The sequence below is a fragment of the Juglans regia genome, chromosome 7 (genome assembly GCF_001411555.2).
Source record: "Juglans regia cultivar Chandler chromosome 7, Walnut 2.0, whole genome shotgun sequence".
Lineage (NCBI taxonomy): Eukaryota > Viridiplantae > Streptophyta > Magnoliopsida > Fagales > Juglandaceae > Juglans > Juglans regia.
In genome coordinates this window covers 40,080,415-40,093,218 of record NC_049907.1, presented here as the reverse complement: position 1 = coordinate 40,093,218, position 12,804 = coordinate 40,080,415, and positions in this window count along the sequence as shown.

The window sequence follows — 12,804 nt, the reverse complement described above, 5'->3', positions numbered from 1 at the left end:
GCATAGGAGGCGGAGAACGGTCTCGGTGGGACATGGGGATTGTTCGAGGGGCCCGCATCATGATCAGTAACTGGTCGCCCACGATTTTGCATTATCTCATCAAGCAAGCGCTCATCGTCACTGTCAGGGGTTGGATCTGTCGAAGCACGATGCATTGTACCAGTTGCAACTGAACAACCAAATATTGAGCAAAGTTGTTCATACTTTGGGCATCCCATCGTCTTGAAATGCTTCCATGATGGTCTCACCTAACGGCAAAGGGATTAAAATATTTAATTCTCATTACATGTTGATCTCTTCTAATTTACAAATAGATTTTAAAAACTAGAGCGAAAAATAGATTATAGTACCCGAAGCGCATTCACCCAGTGTTCCTCACTAGCAATTGGTGCCTTCCTCTCGGAGTCCCACCCCAAACCAGTTTGCTTCAGAAGGTCGGTAAATTCCCGTTGTCTTCGTTTCAGACGAGCAATTTTACCTTTAACTTGATCAGAATTAAAATTTCTTGGCCCAACGGTAGACAACTTTTCAGCAAGCCTTACATGATCACCGTTTGTGATCCTCCCTCCCCTCAATCTATCCATGACAATGTCTTCAAACAACATCTCTATCAGCAAATCCTCAAACCCATCTGCCCATAAGGTTCCATCCCGGGTCGAATCGATAGACTCATTCTCCATGTGGTTCTAATATGTGCTCAAATGAAAACAATGGTTTGCACATGTAGTGAGATGATATTGGGGATTCGGTTAATTTGAAACCACCATCCCCATTGTGATCACACAATGAGATGATATAGAAGAAAGTTGTTAAATAATGAAAAAATTTGTGAGTAGAAAAAGATCTTGCATCAAGACTCCAGAAGACCAAATATTAGATGGAAGAAGGTAAGAAGTTGAAAGCCAATAAATTTAAAACTCAAGTAAAAGAAAATTCATACCTTTTTAGTTGACAAACTGGCCCTTGAGCGTAAGTAGTAACGCTACAAGAAGAAATAGTAAAAATTAGGCCTCAATCCGATGTTAAAAATGGTCAAATTCTGGAGCTTCGAAGAGTTGTTTGATATAGAATTTAGGGTGGAAGAAAAGATTTTCAGACTATACATACCAAATAGATAGGTGTTCAAACGGTGTAGGTATATAAATTTAAATTGTCATTCGGTTTTCTATAAGTTAAGTTTATCAAGTGCAATTAATTCATGTTGTTGAGACGTCATGATGAAGATATAAAAGTTACTGATCTTTGTAAGTATTACAAATTTGTCCTAAAAACATGTGAAACGGCTAATGGTTGGGAAAGTCCTGATTCTCAAAGGTTTATGGAAGAGGTGAGTGTAATGTAATTGCAGATTCAGTTAGCCTTCAAAGTAATAATCACTTCGGTGCACACACCATAACCCTTTTAACTAGCTAGGTGAGATGAGACTCCATTATGAATCTCCAAATCTACGTTTAATGTATGACCACTGTTGTATATATTTCTATATAGTTGTTTGCTTTTGAAAAGCATAGGGGCTTGTGGATTGTATGGGAATGAGAACTCAAGTTCAGTCCAAAACCATAAACATGTTTAGAGACATGGCCATAATGTACTTGGAATTCATGCAAAATATTTGAGTCTAAAGATAATTATCTCCAAAATGGGAAACAGATTTGAATAGAACCCATAATGTTTTATGGGTTTTGGAATCAAGTGGAGCCAGTTTATTACAAGGTAAATTAGTCAGTGTGATATATGGCCTTGAAGGACCAGGTTGGCAAGAACAAGATTGCCTTACTTTACAAACTAGATTCTTGAAAGGATGGTGTGGTTATGCATGCCCTAAGGTTTATTCATATGACATGGTCCTGCTTGTAACAAATGGCTTTTCCATTTCAGTCGAAAACCATGTCTGACTTTAGAGACATGGCCCTTGTGAACTGTTGCCATACTGAGTTGTTAAATTGAGTGAAAAGCTTATTAACTTAGTAAATGGGTAAGAGGGTTGAAAAGAACACGTATATGAATGAAAAAGGGTGGGAACAGCTGCGGATGTACACTGACCCAATATTGGTGGGTCAGTCTGATATATGGCCTTGAAGCGGCAATTTGGGAAGACCAGGATTGCCTACTTTCAATATCAGATTCCTTAATGCGCAGGATGTTACATATCTAAAGATTTTATTCATATAAGATGGTTCAACACTAGAAATGCCAAACCATTTCAAGGCCGTGTAACATCCTGAGCATTGACAATACACACCTTAACACTACAAACCAATACCAAACCAAATTTAATGAATATACCTGTAGAACAGAAGGCTAATCCTGCGAACCCAAGACAATAACACCAAATGTGTAAACAACCTACTCCAATGTCGGATTAATTTTCCACTCAACCGCACGTTTTTACAATAATTTGCATATTTTTCGTTTGGCAGAACACGTTGTCATTTGGTTGAGAAAATAGAAATGGTGATTCAAATATACCTGGTAGGAGCTTGTCTTAGGACCCGTCGTGGACGAACGCTGAACCAGCAGCCATCTATTGCGACATTTGGGGATGGCGTTGCGAGACTTGCACCGTATCATTGGGGTCCCTTCGGTTCGAGTGCTTCCTGCGCCTTTGTAGACCATGGGTAAGGGGGCAATGAGATAGCCGAAGTGAAGGAGGACAGTGCGTTCATACAATTTCAAACCACGCGAGGCCAGGGGTCACTGCTGTTGAGATCACTTCTGTTCGTGCTAAGGAAGCCCAACAGCTGCTGTGCATTAGGGCTAGAGATTCGATTAGGTGGCCGTGATGTTTACACTACCAATGCACAGGTAATGATAGAGATTCTCCTACCAGTTTGATTTGAGGTTGGAAAAGGCTGGACCACAGTAGCTTTCGAAAACGAGAAGACAAACACTGTCAATATCGAGGTTGCATCGGTGCGATTCGAAGGTAAGAGAATCCGATTTTCGCAGTTGGGGCATGAAAAGAGATTGCTTGTGTCTGAGGGTTTTGGGTTTAAACACATCTCGACAACGTTTTCAAATTGATCAGACGTTGGTGGCTACTGTCATTCACATTAGATGGGTTGAAGTTTGTAATGAACAGGAACTTCATTACAAACGGGATGGGGTAGTTTGTACTTCGGTAGAAAGAAGTAGCGTGTGATAAAGTACAACGAACCAATGGAAAACAGCTACAACCCACTGCAGTATTGTCATGTCAATGAACAGTGCAATAAAGACCAAAACACAGATATCTCGTCTCTGTTTTTACTGAACAGTGTGTTTGGATATTTAATCTCATCCCAATTTGAGATGTTTTTGGAAATTCTGGGTTTCATCCCGGTCCCCAAACCAGCCCTAAATCCTGCCAAAAAAAAAAAAAAAAGAAAAACAGTATATTATTTCAACAAATAGTATTAATTGAATTCAAGCAATAAGCAATAAACTTGTATAACTCATGTTGAACTAAATGCAAGTTAAATTCATGTTGAAATGATTCCACTGCGTTATTTGTTCATCTGGTTCTGGTGATGCTGGTGTTGATCATCATGAAGATTATGATGGTTTCTTAGAATATTTGGGTCCATCTGCTTCTCTTTTTTTTTCTTCAATTTTCTTCCATAAAATCTTTAAGGTGAGTTTGAAAAGTAGTGTACTTTTATAAAAAGCCCATTTTATGGAATAAAAAAAAGAAAAAAAGCTATTAGAAAAACTATCAAAAATCACCATCAGGAATATAGTTTGGCTCTGTTTTCTTCAGAAGCAAAATTACTTTCGAGGAAGGTTTCCAAAATTTTTTTTGTTGATTTCAGTGGATCTACCACCAGATACTATAAACCTAAATCAATATTGTAACTTGGACTGAGAATACATTGCCATTAAAGTAGCCTTAAGAAATAGAGGAAAAAGATGGAAACATGTTAACAACCATCCAATCTGATGACAGCCAAAATTATATTTGTGAGTTTGAACCACAAAACTGAAGAAAAATAACATTAAAAAATATTCAGAATAGGGACAACCTGAGCAAGAAATTCCAACAAGAGCAACTTAAAAAAGAAAAGAAACGCATTAAGCAACTTAATTAGACAGGATCCCCTCATGCTCTGCTAGGGTTCCGACCTCAGATTTGGTTTTCTGCCTACGGAAGGCGGGGGCATGGCAGCTGTGAAGGGAAGCTCGGGATGTCACACCTATGCTAACCTAGTGGCGGCGATCCCTCAACCTCTACCAGAGATGGTGGTTGCGCCTCGTGGGCCGATGTTCATAGAGGGGGAAGTCTTTTTTCAATTTTCCAAGGATGAAATCAATTGATCTGCATAGCCCTTCCATTTCCCTTTCGTCTTAAAATTTATTCACCAACGCCCCTCACTGGACTTTATTCTAGCTTTCATACACAATTGATGGGGCTTAGCATCTTTGCTTGTGGTCTCTGCCATGAGGTGGCCACGAAACGTCTTCATTCAGCTCGCCATGGAATCTGATTTCGTGAAGGCTTTCTCGTGTGAATCAAATGAAGTAAATGGTGTCTCGTACACAATGGTGTCTCGTATTGTGTCTTCCACTGGACCTCGAATTTTAAGGAAGAGAAAGAGCCTTCAGCAGTCCCTGTCTGGATCTCCCTACCAGGTTTGCCTCCTAACTTCTACCATGAATCTTTTTTACGAATTCTAATGGCACCTCTTGGACGATTTATTCGTTGGGATAACCCCACAAGGTGCGTGACTCGCACGGATGGTGCCTGAGTATGTGTGGAGATGGACGCTGCCAAGGCACCTCTCCATCATTTTTGGATTGGTGTACCAGGGGTCTCCTCTAGTAGAAAACAAGTTATTGTCTATGAGACCCTCCCTGCCTTTTGCTGTAAATGCAAAATGTAGGGCCATATAATTAGCAACTATTGTTCTGGAAAAGAACAGGGGCCTGTTGAGAAAACTAGGACTCGTAAGAAGAAGCAACTCGAGAGCAGTAATGAGGAACAATATGTGAACAACGTTCGTGTTAATTATATGGAGAAATAGGAGGATTTGGAAAAAACTGAAGAAAAAAAATTCATTTTGAAGATGTGGAAAAACTGAGAGTAATTTGGTGGAGTTGGGTCCTCCTTCATCCCTAGTTAGGAAGGAGGCTAAGGAAAAACTGATTGGAGTGCCCAGGGGGTTTTGGATTTAGAAGACCAGTTTGGTTTAACTAATGCTATCCTGTTTATAACTGAGGAAAATCAGAGTAGGGATAGAGAAGTAGAAGACAAGAGTTTGTCAAAAGAAATGGGGAATGAGGATAATTTTATTTTGGAAGATGATTGTTCCTCGGAACCAGAAAATGAAACATTCCTTGAAGTGCTCCCACAGGACAAACACTATCATACGGAGTCTAAAAGTTTGCCTAGGAGGAAGAAATGCCATAAGAAGCAGTTTGTGAAAATCAGGAGCTCCACTCGTGTTCATGCCTAGAACATTTCAGAATCTCAATGATTGGTCCTATTGTTGCTTGGAATTTACGAGGCATTGGTACTTCTAGAGATCTTTTAAAGAAGATTAATGAAAGGTTTAAACTAAAAATTATTGCTTTATTTGAACCTTTTCAGAGCTCAGATCGAGCTCAGAGTTTGATGACTTCCTTACATATGAATTCTATGGTTGCTAATGACATTGTAGGTGGTAAAATTTGGATGTTTTGGGAAAAGGATACTGCTGTGCAAATTGTTCATGTGGGCATACAGTTTATTATGTTAAGAATTGGGGAAGGATCCTCCCAATTTTTGTGTACCTTTATTTATGCCAAATGCAATAGGTATGAGCATCAAGTTTTATGGGATGATATAAGTCTTCAAGGGTCGGGAGCTGGTCCTAGACTGTTTGTTGGGAATTTTAATGTCATTAGATATGATTTTGAAAGAAAGGGAGGTTGATCAAGACCTAGAACTACTATGTCTGAGTTTAATAACTGGATTCGCTAGGAGGGATTGATTGAAATGAAGACTAAGGGCAGTGTGTTCACCTGGTACAATGGACATTTTGGAAGGGCTAGATCCTGGGTTAAACTAGATAGAGCTTTGCTAGATGCCTCTTTGTTGTCATTATGCCCGAATGCTGCAGTTTCTATCCTTCCTAGACTTACTTCAGATCACGCTTCCTTAGTCATTGAGTTTCTCCTTGATCCTTTCTCCTATGGGCCAGTGCCTTTTAGATTCCAACAGATGTGAGTTGAGCACCCTAGTTTCTTAGATTGTGTTAAGCAGGTTTGGTCTAATGAGGTGCCGGGTTGGGGTTTGAATAAACTGAGTGCTAAACTAAAGAAGACAAAGGTGGCTCTCCGAGAGTGGAATAAGTTGGTCTTTGGCAGAACTAATGATAAGATTCATAGGCTGGAAACTCAAATTGTTGCGCTGGAAAATAGGTTACAAAGGGGTTGGGATGAGGAGACGGATAGGGAGCTTCTCAATGCTTCGACTCAGTCGGCCCCTTAGCAACGCAAAGAGGACATCCGGCTACCTCAATTGGCCAAACTGAATTGGTAGGTGGAAGGGGATCGGAATTCCAAATTTTTTCATGTCGTCTTAGCTAATAAAAGTCGTAAAAGAGTTCTTGATATGAGGCCCCCTGTCGGTATTGTTTACGAGTCACCTGAACAGATTCACCAAGGGGCCACTAAGTTTTTTAGGAATTTTCTTCAAAGGGAACCTCCTAGAGAGATTCCAAAATTTGTCGCACTTACTATCGCCGGTGATTTTGGAGGAAGAGTGCGACTACCTTTGTTCTATGCCCAATATGGAGGAAATTTTGGAGGCAGTGTCTTCCATCCCTCCTAACAGTTCTCTGGGGCCGGATGGCTTTGGTTCGGGTTTTTTTGAAAGCTGTTGGGAGATTGTGAAAGTTTGATGTCTCGGATGCTGTTTCAGATTTCTTTATTTATAAATATTTTTCTGCCTCTTTTCTTGTTTTGATCCCTAAGGTAGATAATCTCACGGGCTTTGATAAATTCAGGCCTATTAGCCTATGCTCTATTTTGTACAAAATATGCTCCAAAATTATTGTTAATTGGTTGCCTGGTTTTCTTCCAAGGATGATCTCTCTGGAACAGGGAGCTTTTCTCCCAGGTAGGAGCATTTTTGAAAACATTAGTCTCACCCAGGAGATAGTTAATTCCATCAATAAAAATCTTATGGTGGGAATATGATGCTCAAAGTGGACATGGCTAAAGCCTATGACCGAGTCGATTGAAATTTTTTATTGGAGGTCCTTTGTTGCTTTGGTTTCTCTTCTCAGGTCTGTGCTCTAATTCAGGAGTGTATTTCTACTCCTTGGTATTCTATCATGATGAACGTTACTACGAAAGGTTTCTTTCATGGTGGTTTGAGATTGAGAGACAGGGGGACCCTTTGTCCCCTTATTTGTTCATCATCTTACAAGAAGTGCTTTCAAGGCCGATCAAGCAGAGCGTGGGGGCTAATCGTTTCGGTCAATTCTCTCAAGCCAGAGGTACTACTATTATATCTCATTTAATGTATGCTGATGATGTGATAATTTTCACTAATAGTAGCATGAGATCCATTAAGGAACTCCTAAATGTGCTTCAACAATATGAGACCTGGTTTGGACAAAGTGTCAACAAAGACAAGATGGCCCTGTTCCTCTCTAGACATATTTCTTTGTCTCGTAAGAGGGAGATCATGTGGAGAACTGGTTTTTCGGAGGGCTCTTTTCCCTTCAAATATTTGGGGGTCCTATCGTCTTGGGTAGACTTAAACATACATATATGGAGGAAATGTTGACTAAAGTGCGCAAGAAAATAAGTGGTTGGAGAATGAAACTTTTATCTGCGGATGGTAGAGTGATTTTATTACGGCATGTGCTATCTAGTATGGCTCTTCATTTATTTGCCGTTTTGCAGGTCCCTCAATCAATCATTAAAGAGCTGCACCGTCTGATGATTACTTTCTTCTGGGGGGAGACAAATGGTAAAGGAAAAAAAAATGCATTTCTCGGAATAACATTTGCAAACCATTAGAGGAAGGTGGCCTCTCGGTTTGAGACACCTCGATGACATGCAAAAAGCCCTTCACATGAGATTTGCTTGGAATTTAATTCAAGAAAACTTCCTTTGGGAAAATTTTTTTAAAGATAAATATATGGGGGCTAAGCCTTGGACCTTTATTGATCCTAATAAGGGTTCCAAATTTTGAAAAATGATTATTAGAAGTATGCCCCTTGTCATGAATAATGCGCAATGGAGGATTAAGAATGGAAATGTTTTTTTTTTTTTTCTAGCATGACAAATGGCAAGAACGTGGGCCCCTAATTGATCGTATGACTTCAATGGGCTCCCCCTCTTCTGCGTGTTAAAGAGTGTAAACTGAATGATAGTTGGGATGTAGATTTTATTATGGGGTTAGGTTGCCCGAAAAATGTTGATGATATCTTGGACACTTTAGCCACTTGTAAGACTGGTTCAGATGTTCTTATTTGGACTAAATCTGATAATGGATGTTTTTCTACTAAATCGGGTTGAGACTATGTTCGCATCAGGGGATCACATTTAGATTGGCATCCCTGGGTGTGGCATAAGGTGATTCTGCTTAAAATGTCTATTGTTATGTGGAAGGCTTGGTATTCGGCGTTAAGCATTGATGATCATCTCCGTCGTATTGGTATTCCGATCGTCTCTCGGTGTGATTGTTATTGTGTTGTTGGGCATTACGAAGATCAAAACCATGTTCTATTTGAAGGTGAGCTACCGCATAAGGTGTGGCAATTCTATGGAGTCATGTTCGGTATCCCTGTTGGTAGAACTTGGAAGGATACGGGGTCCTCTTGGTTTCGTCGAGCAAAATCCTTTACTCAAGTAGATTTAGTTATGGGGCTCATCCTGGTGATTATCACCTGGAGACTCTGGAGGAGAAGATGTTCGGCGGGAATGGAGGGTCTTAATGTCTTTTTACCCGATCTTTTGCATTCCATTAAATACTGGATTGGTTTATTATGTCATGACTCACAAAAAATTTCTAGTTTGTCTAATTTTGATGTGTAGGTGCTTCAATGGTTAAATATTCCTACTGTCACCCCTTTAGCTCGCAGGTGCCGTTTAGTGGCTTGGACAAAATTCCAGACTGGGTGGTTCAAATTGAATACAGATGGTAGTAGTCTTGGCAATCTAGACTCTTTCAGTGTGGGCGGTATCATTAGAGACGATCATGGCAAACTGGTCCATGATTTTGCTTCTCACATTAGAGTTGGATCTAATAACAAAGCTAAATTACTAGCCCTTCTTCATGGTCTCAAGGTTTGCATCTTTTTGAATTTAAACTTTATTGAAATTGAATTTGATTCTTTAACTGTAGGCTCATGGTGGAACCAAAGAAGATGCGGGGTGTGGTACGTGGAGGACTTCTGGGAGGAAATCAATGAGATTAGGGCATCCATGACCTACTCCATAAAACATATTTTCAGAGAAGGAAATCAAGTGGCAGACTGGTTGGCTAAACAAGGGGCGGAAGGATCTAATCTTGTTTGGAATAGATTGGGGATTCTCGATGCAGGTTGAAAGGCCTTATTCGTATGAATTATTCTGGGCTACATTCCTTATGTTTTTTCTAGTTATTTTTTGTTGCTTGCTGAATATTTTAGCTTTTTTGCGGGATCTGAATTTCAATGTTGGACTATTTTTTAAGTTTGATACATGGGATGCTTCATTGAATATCTGTATACCCCATGGGTCGTCTTATGTTACCACGGTATTCCTCTGCTATAAGTGAGGGCAATAAATAAAATTGAGGTTCCGTCCTCTTTAAATATATATATATTTACTGTAATAAAAACCAAATTATATTTTCTACCAAAAATATCTTCCTACCAGATGTAAAGGGAAAAACTACATGATAATCCAAACAAGTCTGTTATAAGAAAATGGGTTCAACATCATCTAAAACTTATGCCCACGATCCAGATCTCATAAACCCAGTCCATATCTTATAAGGAATTTAGGAGACTTTTTGATTATGGATATTTTCACTCGTCTCCCTTTTAGGTCTCACAAATCCAGATCTAACCCATAAAAACAACAAAGATTATTCCATTCAAACATTTACATAAAAATAAACCCAAAATCAATAGAGAGAACAAAAACCCAGTCGCAGAAGCAAGCCAAGAGTAGAAAAAATAGCAGATCTAGCAAAAATAACAGCATATAACAGACCCAAATAAATAAATAAAACCCCACGTTTAAAAGCAAACCCAAATCAGACCCTAATCCTTTCCCACATGCTTTCAGATCTAAAACACTGTCAAAAAACACAGATTTGGAAGTGTAAAGCATGTGTTTCGGGGATATTTCCCAAAGAAGTAAATACGAACGTTCAGTTTGTCAATAAGAACTAACCTAAAGACAATATTTCTCAACCCAAATCAAAATAATAGCACCAACACAGAGAGAGAGTATGTGAAATGAAGTAAAACTAACCTTGTGTTGTAGAAGTCGACGATGGAGCAAAAAAGTAGAAGATGATGGCCATGAGGAACAGATCTTTGATCGGCAGAGGAAGAGTGACAGGAGCTAGGGTTTCAGCACGAGAGAGAATAAGACGACGGAGTTACAAGTGAGAAACTCGAAGAGAGAGAGAGAGAGGCTGTGGCCAGAAGATGAAGTCCAGAAGGGTTTCAAGAAGGGTTTCGACCCTTTTGATCTTAATAAATTTATTTTTAACCCGGTACCCGGCCAGGCTATATCCAGGTTTAGTCTTTCAGTTACTGGCCCAGAGTAAATCCAAACTGGAATCTGTAACCAAAATTCGGTTATCTGGATTCTAAACCGGGTTGAAAAAAAAAATTCAATCCGAATGAATAGTCTTAAAAAAAATCTAATTTTTGTTGTAGTGTAGCTAGCAGTACTTCCCGTCAATAATTATAAGTATCTGTCTGTCGTTCTCGCTCCATGGCAGGCTGGCTGGTACCCAAAGTTTTAAATTTCGTACCGTACCGGCCGATACGGCCGAAATTTTTCGTTTCGGCCGTCCGTCCGGTACAGGTACTATATGTGTTTCGTACCGGCCAAAATACCGGCCGTACCGGACTGTAGCAGCCGTTTCGGCCTAAATTTCGGCCTGTACCGGCCGATATTTTGGCCTGTGTATTTTTTTTTTTTTCGTTTTTTCAAATTACAAATTTATTTTTTAACCCCTAATTCAGACTAGATTATTTATAATTTTTATATATATGTATTTATATATAATTTATTTATATATAAACTATTATTTTGAAATATAATTTTTATATATATTTATATATCGACTATCCCGAAACGTTATCCCGAAACGCTATCTCGAAACGGTACCGATACCGAAATATTTCGTTCCAGTGTCTTGACCGGTACATCGTCCGGTACGGTATTCAAAACATTGCTGATACCACCACCTAGCTAGTTGTCATGCATGGATTTATTGTGGGGACCAACCCCATGTCCTCCATTTATTTCCAATCTAACTGCGTCCACATGCATGCAGCTAAGTGTAGAAATGATCTCGACCTGTCCAAGCTGTACAAAGACGTCACCAGAACCAAACACTGCAATTCCTGCAATATTTCTTTCGCGCGAGTTATTGTTTATTACGTACTTGGTTATCAATCGTACCGCGTCCTGGTAATTACCCTTGTGTTTAAGGTTGCTGTTTTAGTTATGATAGCTTTTTTTATTGTTCATGTTTATAATAGATGATATAGATACAATCATTTGTATCCTATATTTAAAATAAAACAATAAAAGAATTTTATAAATAGTTGTATTTTTTTTTATTTATCATTACTCCCTAGTTATTCATGTTTGTATTGGAAATTATTTTGTTAACCTCATCCATGGTTGTGGGTTTTCTTTCTTATTTAAAGCCACCAACGTATCAAATCTGTTTTCTAATAAACTTAGGTGTAATGCACTCTTTCTTAATAATAATAATAAAATTTGTAATTGCAAGCCAGACGTACACCATTGAACCAAACTTTGCCATATCAAACATAGATTTTAAAAAAAAAAAGATATTCGATATTCATTCATTTATAAGTAAATTGTGGAAATGCTAGATGTGAAATTATAGAAAAATGTTTTAGTCACATATAAATTTCATAAAAATAAACTCACAAATTGAAGTGACTTGATATGATAATATCATATTATATAGTTAACATACAACTCATTTTAAAACAACTTCCAATGAAAAATTAAGAACTTGTTTGGACACTTATAATATCTTAAAATTTTGTAGATAATAATAAAATTGTTTAAGTTAAGATACTTTATTGAATTTTAGGAACTAAGAGATAAAAATTGAACATAATTAATACAATAAAGTTGAAAATTTGTTTGAATATAATTTTATTAATATAATTTTTGTTTTAAAGTTTGAAAAAGTTATATTAATTTTTATGTTTTGTTCTTAAGTTTAAAAAAATTATTTTGATTTTTTTATTTGAATAATGATTATATGAAAAAGGTTAAAAATTTAAAATTTAAAATTGTATTGTATTTGAGTAATGTTTGTAAATAAAATTAAAAGAATTTTTCAAAATTTAATGTCTCGTATCTAAACGTACCAAATTTATAAATATGAACCTTTTATTTTCCATTAATCTTGTTATGATTTGATCATTTCTCCATTTTTGTTTCCCTTTAACAGAGAGCAGTGAAGCAAGCAATGGATCCCTCCCTCTCCATGTCTATCATGTCCACAAACTATCCATTCTCCTTAGCAGAGCATACCCCCTTGTCCACTCTGCGGCTTAGGCTTGCTTGATTTACTACAGTCTCTTTTCTCTTCCATGTCCCCAATACCAAAACCGC